This window comes from Limulus polyphemus, unplaced genomic scaffold, assembly GCF_000517525.1.
Source record: "Limulus polyphemus unplaced genomic scaffold, Limulus_polyphemus-2.1.2 Scaffold40, whole genome shotgun sequence".
Classification (NCBI taxonomy): Eukaryota; Metazoa; Arthropoda; class Merostomata; order Xiphosura; family Limulidae; genus Limulus; species Limulus polyphemus.
The window spans coordinates 1,413,975-1,425,469 of record NW_013665650.1 but is presented as its reverse complement, the minus strand read 5'-3'; the positions used below and the strand labels follow the sequence as shown (position 1 = coordinate 1,425,469).

Here is an 11,495-nt window from a genome sequence, read left to right as displayed (position 1 = left end):
AGATCAACAGGAGACATTAGCCTTCTCTAAGGAGGTTGAAGTACAGTGGTAACAGCACAAATTTTAATCATAGCAAAAAGACTCTGCTCAAAATAGTTGATTTTTAAAATTTTACCAATGATTATTTATTTCATTAAATATCAAATAAAAACAAGTTGTTTGACAGCCCTTAATGACACCACCATTGCTACCAATTATCGCTTCAGCAGGTAAAAGACATTACCAAAGGAAAATGGAAAACAACTAGAACATTTGACAAAATGTAATGGTGGCATATACCAGCAAAACCAACTAGACTTTAAAGTTTCGGTTTTATACAACATCTCAAGAGGAAAATTCCATGACCATTTTTCTTTCGTGAAATTGACTAAAATTCAACATTTCTTATCATAGTTTATTCTTCGAATTAGTAATAAAACATTGACATGTTTGATATTCTAAAACAAACAATTTAATTCAATTTCTTATCCTTATCCCAACTATATTATCCTGCTATACCATATAATGATCATTTTGACAACTTTTAGAACAAAACATTTGTGAAACGCTACATCTGATATGGTGTACATTATAAATGACATGTTTAAAGGGTACAGAATGTGTATTTGTAATCACTAGAACATGACTACATTCAGGATTTAAAATTTTAATTCTGGAAAGAGATTACACACTATGTTTTTAAAAACAGTATATTTCCAATTAAGTGTTAACTTTAGAAACTGTCTATACATGAATAATGTATAAAACTACATTGTTAAGATATTTCTTTTACAATGGAATTTAATGAATGAACACAATCTTTGATAACTAAATGTGCTAGTTTTCACACTTTTCTTTCAAAGAAAAATCTCTCATGATGACAGCATACTGCTTAAACTTTTGCTCCATTCCTAGTAGCTGGTAATAAAAAAATTTTGCTTCTTATTATTAGTGTGTCAAAACATGACGTCCTTTCAGTATACGTCGCATGATTATTCTTCTTCCTGCTGGTGTGGATAATCGAGCTTTGTAACCATGTCTTTTAACCCTTTTATGCTCACTAGGTCTTGGAAAATGATTACGAACATTGTACCGAACTTGCTGAAAACCAACTCCTAAAAATGCACCTGAAGTCTGAGATAGCTGAATTCCAGAAGTAGATGACTTCCCAGTAAGAACAAAGCTTCCAATGTGTCGACTCACTGTCATCCAACTCCTCAAAGGCACCAACAAACTTGAAAGATTCATACTATAATGAAATGATTTACATATTATTAAATGTAAACAAAGAAAATGTATAACTACAAACAACAGACATATCTCTAACAGTTTAATAAGACAAACTACAAAAAAATGGTACAACCATAGTGTGTGATCCACAAAGATATTTACATTATAGCATACAGTCTACACAGATATTATCATCACCACCATTTTAATGATTCACTAAAACAAACTTTCTTGCTAAATGATTTATATCCATCCATGATTTTGTTCAGCAAATAATAATAACTTAATTAGTTGCATGTTCCAAGTAAGTGCTTTAAGTTTATGTTATAACTGTGCTAGTTTTGATTGTTGGAACTTATTTCATTCTGATTATATTTGCCCCCAAATGTTATGTAATGGTATGTTGTAATTTATTAAGTTTGAAAGCATTATGTATAATAACTGGCACCAATTGCAAATAAACGAAAGTTAAAACGGTGAAGATAATAGTATCTGTGTACACCACACACTATAGTAGCACCAAAAAAACAATGCACAAGTTTGTCTGGGTTTACATAATTAGGGCTTTTGAACTATTCTGTGCATTTGTTTTTTGAATTTCATGCAAAGCTGACCCTAATTTAGCAGTGTAAGTCTAAAGGGAAGGCAGCTAGTCATCACCACCCACCACCAATTCTTGAGCTATTACTTTACCAATGAATAGTGTGATTGACTGTCACATTATAATGCCCCTATGGCTGAAAGGGTGAGCATTTTTGGTGTGACAGGGATTCGAACCTGCGACCCTCAGATTGCGAGTCAAACGCCTTAACCACCTGGCCATGCCGAGCCTATTCTGTGAGAAATCAAAGGATAAAGCTTGTACATCCACTACATAATCAATGCACTATTGATATATGTAATAGTCAGAATTAAAAAAAAAAAACATATGTCTTTAATACTAATGATTCTGAAAATTTTAAAATATAATCTTGCGTAAAGACTAACACCTGCTAAGGGGTGGATATTATGCATTCTATAAGTAAGACACTAAAGAACTGCCTTTTAGTACAATACAGCATTCTCAGTATTACAACTTGGGTAACATTACAAACACTCAAGTGGGCAAGACGTCCATCCAAAATACATAGTACTGTTCTTAATTTTGTAAAATTGAAGAAAAATGACAAACCCTGCAAGTACTGATGGTTTTGAACAATACAATCCGTGATTTGGAACATATCACAACATTCTAGTTTTCAATTTATAAATCTATATGTATATATTCCAGATTTACAGAAAATGATAAAAAGATTCTATAAAAAGTCATCATGGTGATATACCTTGAATACACAAAAAGAAGCAATGAAAAAAAAAGGATGGGATGGTTAGAAGGCAAGGCAGACAGATCAGAATCTGAAGTAAGACCAACACTTCTGGTATATACACAAGGAGAAAAGGTGAATGGTACAAGCAAGGAAACATACAACATGAAGGGCAAGTCCCTGAGCTGAGGCACGGAATTGGAAAAAAGTCACATGTGAATTTGGAGTGTGGTGACATTGGGATGAAAAATGTTCAATCTTGCCAGTGAAAGGAGTGATCAGGACAGAAATAAGGGCAGGGACTGTTGTTCCATTAAGGGCCACAGTGAGGGGAACCATGTCTGAACCGGACAAAATGAAGCAACCAGCAGAACACAACTAGCAGTGGTCCGGATAAGGGAGATGAGTCTGATCGCAGGGTAGGCATATAAGTGAAGACCCCTCCAATCTTGATTGAAAGCCTCCACCCCCAGAGCTGAGGGGTGAGGAACTGGAGATCGAAAAAGGAAGAAAATTTGGCATTCCAGTGAGTGGGAAACACACACACACACACGTATATATAATATATAAATATATAGCATTGTTCCCAATTGAGAACACACCCTCAGAAAAAAACCTGAGGATGAAGGGACCACTCCATGGGGAGAACATGGATGGTAAGTGATAAGATTCATAACTCCAGGATCATAACACCCCAGAACTGTCATGTCATGGTTGTTGATCTAGTACAGGAGATCCAGAGTCTCAAAACACAGAGATCTGTACTTAGTTCCCCCTTGCTTGGTGATATGGCTGATGACAGTGGAATTGACAGAATGAACACAACAACCAAGTCCCACAGAAATGGGAGGAAATGGTACAGAGGCTGATGAACTGCCAAAGGTTCTAGGATGTGGATATGGACAGTAGCCTCCTCGACTGACCACCAACCTGAAATCTCTATGGAATCAAGGAACCCCCCCCCCCCCACCCCCTACAACCCACCAAGGAAGCATCTGAGAACAGATGAGACTCGGGGCGAGGCGGAGGAATGGGAACCCCCACCGTGGTCCCTATCAAGCCACCAAGCAAGAATAGTCCTGATCCTAGGTGGAATGGGAGATGGGATGGTCCAAGCACATATCTCCAAGAGAGAGATAGAACCTCTCATGCAGAGAGAAAAGGTAAGGCCTTCGTAACTGCCTGCTCCATATCCCAGAGCTAATGTGGAGAAGGCTGAGCTTGATCAAGACAGAAAGTGAAACAGTGAGGGGATAGTAAAGGACTTCTCCAACTTGATGAGAAACCCCACCCAAGCAGCTTCTTGAAGAAGTTAGCAGGTGTGAGTAACTGACTGGGCATGAGAGGAGGTGAGAAGAAGCCAGTCATCTGTGTTATGGTGAGTCTGAAGGCCCAATGAGTGAAGATGATGTAAAAAAGAGTATACCACCTGACAAAACACACACGGAGCTGAGGTAAGATCAAACAGCAGCACCCAGAACTGGAAAATAGAACTAACGTTGATGAACTGAAGAAAACAATGTGATATTGGGGCAAAAACCCACCGAAGTGGTGAAGTGAGCTGTCACCAAATAAGTATACAGCCGGGACAGATCTATGATGGGACTCCAATCTCCCGTACTTTTGGAGAGAACAAATCGATAGGAGTACAATGCCATTTGTATGGGCACCATCCATTTGATAGCTACTTTTTTGTAGTGGGTCTTGAACATACTTGGTAAGATGACTGGACAAGGTATGATCCCAAGATGAAAGGATGGAGATCTGGGAAGTAGATAGAGGAGGAGCAAAATGGAAGGCAGAAACCCTGAGATAGAACCTGTAGAACCCACGAAACTGTTGTGAAGTGTAGCCAAAAAGACACATAAACTAAACATACTTAGAAAAAGTACTCTTTACTCACAAACTAACAGAACTTAGAAATGTGTAGAGACTGCAAAGTATATAAAAATAACAAACCTACAAAACTAAGAAATTCAACCTAAAACAATAAGTAACACCTAAAGTATAAAACCACTAAAGGAATTTAGAAAATAAACAACCCTGAAATATCGAACAGATAAGTCCACCTAACGTATCTATAAGACAAAGGACACAAAATCAAAACATACCCTGATGAACTTGAGAATAATAAGGTACCCATTGAACAATAACAAATTCTGACTCAATCTCCAAGTGGATGTGACTAGTAGTAAAGAAAAAGGAACTTGCAAACTAAATCACATTAATAGTGAAAAGAAATAAAAATTTAAACAAAAATAAACGAACAATCAAACTCCAAACACAAGTTTAAACTAAAGTAACCTAGATGGTAAAAGAAGTATAAAAATCTAACTTGCCCAACAATGAGCAGAAAAGACATGAATGACCTAACTTATCGAGTGCGGAAAGTAGGTCCATCCACACAAGCTCACATAAACTCACTAAACATGGGTATACCAACAGGAAGTGAGAAATACACATTGAAAAACTTACCACAGATCTCATAGGAAAAAGAACAATACCTAAACCAGCAGATTACGTTAAGGCATGGTAATAGGTGGAAAGTGCTGTAAAAAGAGAATTTCCACATAGTAGTTATATCCTTCTTCTCAAAATATTTAATGTGAAAGGAAAAAGCATCAGCCTGAATGTAAGACATGAACTCCCTGCAAACTAAAGCCTGTGCTTCCCTAGTAGACATCATTCCCCGAGACCTAGGGACTAGTGTCAGAATCATTGTCTACTTATGGAGGGAATTTTATCATTCATCATATTAAATCCAGAATTCATATGAACAAGGTAAAATTCAGAAAACAGAAACATTTCTGAAACAAACAAGTAGAAATGATGGAAATCAAACACAAGATGTCAAAACTCATATAAATATGTGATCAAGCACAATTAAAATTTTGTAGTCACATGGAGCACGAGTTAAAACACATGTCCATACACTATAATGCCAATCCAGAAAATGAGGATTGTGCTGGAATGGTAGAGTGAGCTACATGTGCTAGTATATGTAGTGCAGTATGATTGGTGGAGGGTTGTCACATGATCAACACATGTTGCTGCTATGGCACAAAGTTTTGAAATTTTCAATATCTAGGCAGCTATACTACCAATTATGTGAAATGATGTGTGTTCTCACTTCATTTATTTTTTTACTCGTACTTAGATCAGTAAATACTGTTAATGTTATCCTGAAGGTTAATCAGTATACTTTCACATGCATTTTTCTAATACTGTCTAGTAATGAAATCCAAGTACAGCCATATTTTTCATGCTTCAATGTAGATCATGTGGCCAGACCATCAGACAGTTTCCTGAAAAATTCAACTGACAGACAAAAGCTTCCCACAACTTCCAATTCAAATAAATGATTAACTTTACTAAACAGTTATCTACTAGAATTTGAGATAATCAAATATTATCTAAATCATCATATTGTTAATACACCATCTTTTAAGTTTTATCTTGCTTTATCCTCCTCCTTTTATAGGTAGGTGAAAATTTATAATATTTTATCTGAATGTTGTCATGTGCTTATACTTAAGTTATAGTAATTTAGATTATATTCTAATTAACATGTTGAAAGAACTCTCAATGATGCTTATTTCAAGGTGCAAAACCTCTTTCATTAATGAATGTTCTTTCATGTTTCATCGAACTTGAAGAGAATACCAAACTTTTTAAATATTAGTTTAACAATCACATTTCATGGGAAGAGATGAGTTTTTATGGATGAATGAAGTACAATATTCTACAATCCGTTGCTGGAAATAATTGGTACTGTGGTAGTGAACCCAATAAAGTTTTTCAAATTAATTCAAGGAGAGAACATTTGTATTTAAAAATAACATAGAACTGCACATTGATGCATTTTTTTAACATTTTTCTTGTATGGGAAGAAATATATTAGCCAAAACTGTACAAAAGGAGATCTTAACTTAAAGACACTTAAACTTAAAGATACATCTATACTATAGTCCAAATCTTTTAATTCAGTTTAAACCATTCCATAAAATAATCCATCCCACTTCCAGGAATAGTAGTAGTAACTATAGTATATTACTGGTATTACTACTAATAATATTATTAGTAATAGAATTATTACTATTAGTATTACTTCTACTAGTAGGCCCATGTATATCGCTAGTAATAGTAGTACTAGAGCAAATAATCTATAGACTGTATTAATAACTATTTCCAATAACTGTTAAGTCTATATGTATTATAATTTTTAACGATAATATTCCCAAAACTGTCCAAAATATTATAACTGAGTTACCAAATAATTTGTTTAAAAGAGATAATTAATCACCTTTTCTTTACTTGTATTTGTAATCAGACTAAAAGTTTCACTTTCAGTAATTCCTCCAACTGTTGTGAGTATGAAAAGAAAAACAACTTTGATTCACTATTACAAAATTAATAATAACGATAAGGAGTGCAAAATGAAGAAATATATCATACTTTTAACAAAATTTATATCTTATTAATTAAATGAAAAAATATATCATACATTTAACTACATTTATATCTCAATTTACGCTCCTATTGAATAAATAAACCTTGAAATTCGAGTTTTTTCTTCTTTTTTGAATCATTTTTAATACGATGGGCATATAATATATACTCATTTTAGATTTACTCCTTGCAGAAATAAAAAAGAAAAATATGTTCATAGAGAATTGTGTTTGGTTATCTTAACATATACTGTATATTCTGGCACTTTAAAAGTTCTGTATAAAAGAATTGACATCTCCAGTGTATTTGTACGCAATATATTTCTAGTAACAAATACATATATATTTATATTTGTAAAGAAAGAAATGAAGCATTAATAACTATGTGACTAGATAAACGGAAAAAATTACTTATATATTGTTACGTCTCTGCTCGTTTGTTAATTTCCGGTATAAATTCTTCCCGAGGAACTTCAGCGATACAAGTCCTTTCTTAAATAAAACTAGTTTATTCTTTCTCAATACAACTTTGCCTGGCCCGGCATGGCCAGGTGGTTAGGGCGCTCGACTCGTAATCTGCGGGTTCGAATCCCCATCACGTCAAACATGCTCTCCCTTTCAGCCGTGGGAGCGTTATAATGTGACGGTCAATCCCACTATTCGTTTGTAAAAAGTAGCCCAAAAGTTGGCGGTGGGTGGTGATGACTAGCTACCTTCCCTCTAGCCTTACACTGCTAAATTAGGGACGGCTAGCGCAGATAGCCCTCGTGTAGCTTTGCGCGAAATTAAAAACAAACAAACAAACAATACAGCTTTGCCATACACAGAATTTCCACAGTCATTTAAATTTAAACACACGCTATAATTCAAAACGATTCACGTACTTTACTTACGGTCACTACCGCTCGCTCGCTTGACTCAATTATCTGTCTATCTGCCATTTTTTCCTATCTATGCAATTATTTGCTGGGTTTATATACTAAAATAGAGGGCGTCTGGCAAACACTAGAGTTGCCAGGAAAAGTCAAGATCCTTCGAGAATCTCATGACGTGTTACCAGCGTCACGAGACTTCCGCTGTCGTAACAATATATTTGAATAAGAAAGAGAAAAAACTCGGAGTGAAGTCCAGATTAGCAACATTTTACCGGTCGTATCCTCAATATCAATTTTGTTCATGCCACTTCTTGTCAATAGAAAATAGCATTTTTAATATCTATCTTGCCGTATCCGGAAAAAGTTTGTTTCTGTGAATGTGGAGAAACGTTTGGTTGAATCTAATTTGGATTTACCCAACACCAAGACTACAAGATAAATATTAAAGTTGGTTAAAAGTAAAGTTAAAAGAATGCTACCTAAGTTTGATCTTACAGAGTTTAATACAATCTATTTGATAGATGGCACAAGTACATTAGCTTTCTCAAAGGTTTCATGATTAGTTTGTAAGCAACATTTGTGAATAACTTCTTGTTTGTTGTTAAAAGCAAAGCTACACAATAGGCTATCTATGTTGTGCTCACGACGGGTATCGAAACCCGGTTTTATCGTTACAAACCTTCAGACTTTCCACTGAATCAATGAGGGTTTTATGAATAATAGATAAATGAATATGACAGGGAAAGGTTGATACAGCTATAAGCTGTATTTATAATATAATTTGTTTAAATTTAGAAGTTAGCTAAAGGACATCAAGAGTTAGGAAGTCCTAGAAATATCTAGCTAAAACAAGTGGATAATAAATATATGATGTTCAATGAAGCATCAATAGAGTGGTTAGAAAGTGAACCGTTTCAAGAGTAGAGTTAGGTAATCAAGAAGATAGGTAGAGTTATTCCAAGATAGATCTAGAGAGCCGTTTTCCTGAAGTATTTTGATGTCCATCTGCCATCGCGCTTACTGTGTTGCCTTGTACAAGTTGATATTGTTTACGTAAGTATAGTACAATTTCAACCTCATTTGTAAAGTAGGCTTACAGTAATGTACGACAGTGTACAAATGCTCAAGTTCGAAAAAACTTAAATAAGGAAATAAAATAATTATTTTCGTCACATGAACGGAGAGTATTGAATTATTTTCACTATATAATTTATATGAACCCCCAAAGAAATGATCACACTAAAATACCAATGCCAGAAGAGGTGTATGTTTTGGTGAAAATAAAATAAAATTCTGAACATACTTGAAATAGATATTCAGCTGTTGAAGATGGCCATCACGAAGTCCAGTAGTGAGATTTAAGCATTACTTTAAATAATGAAATCATTATGACAAGGTCAGGATGAAAGACACGGAAACTTTAAGGAATATTAAGAATAACTTGATAAGAAAATAAAAAGACCAAGAACGGTAAGATATAAAATAATAGAAAAACCAATAAATAAATTATGAAAACTAACAGAGGACCAAGAAGCAAGAGAAGAAAATCAAGAAGAAAGAGATAGAAAATTAAAAGAACATGACAGGAATTTACGAGAAGAGTTAAAAGAAAGAGACACACTATTTAAGGAAATACTAAAATCAAGAATAAATTTGATTAAAGAAAACTTGGATTAAACTATTAGATATTGTTGCGTCAGCGAGTCACATGACCACTGTGGCGCCCTCTAGTTTCTAGAACTATCTTGTTCTTTCAGGAATGCTCTAGTAATTACTAGTAGGGTAGGCTGGTATATATAAGAGGGGAAAACGTGACGCGGTTAGGTAATGTGTGTGTAGACAGTGAGTAATTGAACTGCAGTCACAGGGTATTGTTGAAGTTAACGTTCGTTCGTGATACTGTTTGTTTTAGCGCGAATATTGAGATTAAGTGTATCGCAGAGTTATATTCGGAAAGAATAAACCAGTTTTATTAAGTAAAGACTTGTGTCGCTTAAGTTTCGTCGGAACGAAGTTACGGAAAATTAATTAACACACGGAGACGTAACAATATCTATAAGTAGATGTACAGTAAAATTGTAAAAGTATGGAGATACTCGAATGACAACATTAAAGAAGTCAAAATGAAATACAAATAGGCACAAAGGAAGCAAAAAAAGACATCAACATTGAAGATAGAAAGAACATTGGTGACAAGATAAAACACTTGGAGAATGAATTATTAAATGCAAAGACTAAACAAGCAATACCTTTTTCAGCATTTGTTCAAGATTTCCAATCGAAAACACCATCTACTACCAAACATGTAATTGGAGAACTGATCACTTTATATCCATTACCACTACTGCTGTGCTACCTGTTAGTGAAAGGCATTCCTGGACTACTACAGCCATGATACTACCAAATCCAGTTCTGGAATGTAGCTAGCTAACTCAACATCAGCCAATCAAGAAATCTACAGAATATAATTGACCACAGGAGTCATACCTGGCTCAGTCGAAAATCATTTTCAGAATTAACAAGTAGAATAGTGAAGAATAAGTAATTTATCTTGCTACTCACCTAAACCAATGAGCTATGAATTCTTTAGTAATTTTTCAACAGTGAGTCATAACAAAAGGTCTGGAGTGTCACATCAGAAAGAAGTATCCAGAGCAGATTTCTGGAATACAGAACAGAAAAAAGAGCCCTTAGCTGTACTTATAGAAGATTAGGAAAGACTTGTCAATTGTCTTACCAGGAAGCTTCTCGAGAAATGATTGATTCCTTTGCACATGACAAACTTATGGACATCATAACAGATGAAGATGTGAAACTATACTGAAGCAAAGTAGATGTACATCTTTAAAGTATAATTTGTAGTTGGTGAATGAGAATTTACGTACCAGTTTGTTTTTATTATAATTACCTCATATTAACATATCATGTACTATTTATAAGGCCCCCAGTGGCTCATTGATAAGTCAACAGACTCACACTACAAAATATCGGGTTTCGATACTCGTGATGGGCACAGCACAGATAGCCCGCTGTCTAGCTTTGTGCTTAGCAATAAATAAACAAACTATTCACGAATTGTTACATATTTAATTTTGAAAAGTATTATAAACCTCAGAGCTTCTACGTTTTCATTTTATAATGTATTTTACCACATAAAGTCTTCTTAATATGTAAAAGACTTTCGTATAATCAAAGTGTTATGTTAAAAATAATAATTACAGTACAAAAATAGGAAGATTTCAAGACTATCCAGAAATTGTATGCAGCAACCGGACATTGCCAGAACAGTAGGGTACCCTAGTGTACTGTATCCGGAATCCTGAGATGTCATCGGGCTACAGGAAACTTTGTTCTAGGTATAGGAAAATCTACTGGTACACATCAAAACACTACTGCCCGAGATGACAGTGTTTTGATCAGGTTAACACAACAAGGTGAAAAGAAGTCTTGCAACATCTTACTTCCGGAATTGCATGAACACATTTATTCCAGGGTATCCCGAAGAACAGTGAATACGAGACTGACCAAACAAGGTTATTTTGCAAGAAGGGCTATTTGTAAACCGATATCACAATTCACCCCCATCACCGTGTTACTTGGGCAAGACAACATTCCAACTTACAGTTAGAACACTGACGACATGCCATCTTTTCAAATGA

The 11,495-nt window shown here is 34.8% G+C and overlaps 1 long non-coding RNA gene across 1 annotated transcript; it reads right to left on the bottom strand.

The window, feature by feature from the left end:
- Nucleotides 1-630: 630 nt before the first annotated feature.
- Nucleotides 631-6,908, bottom strand: LOC106461796. Its single transcript, XR_001290949.2, has 2 exons — nt 6,817-6,908; nt 631-1,228 (listed from the first exon to the last, which is right to left on the bottom strand). It is a non-coding gene; the product is annotated as an uncharacterized LOC106461796 (long non-coding RNA).
- Between the last annotated feature and the right edge of the window lie 4,587 nt (nt 6,909-11,495).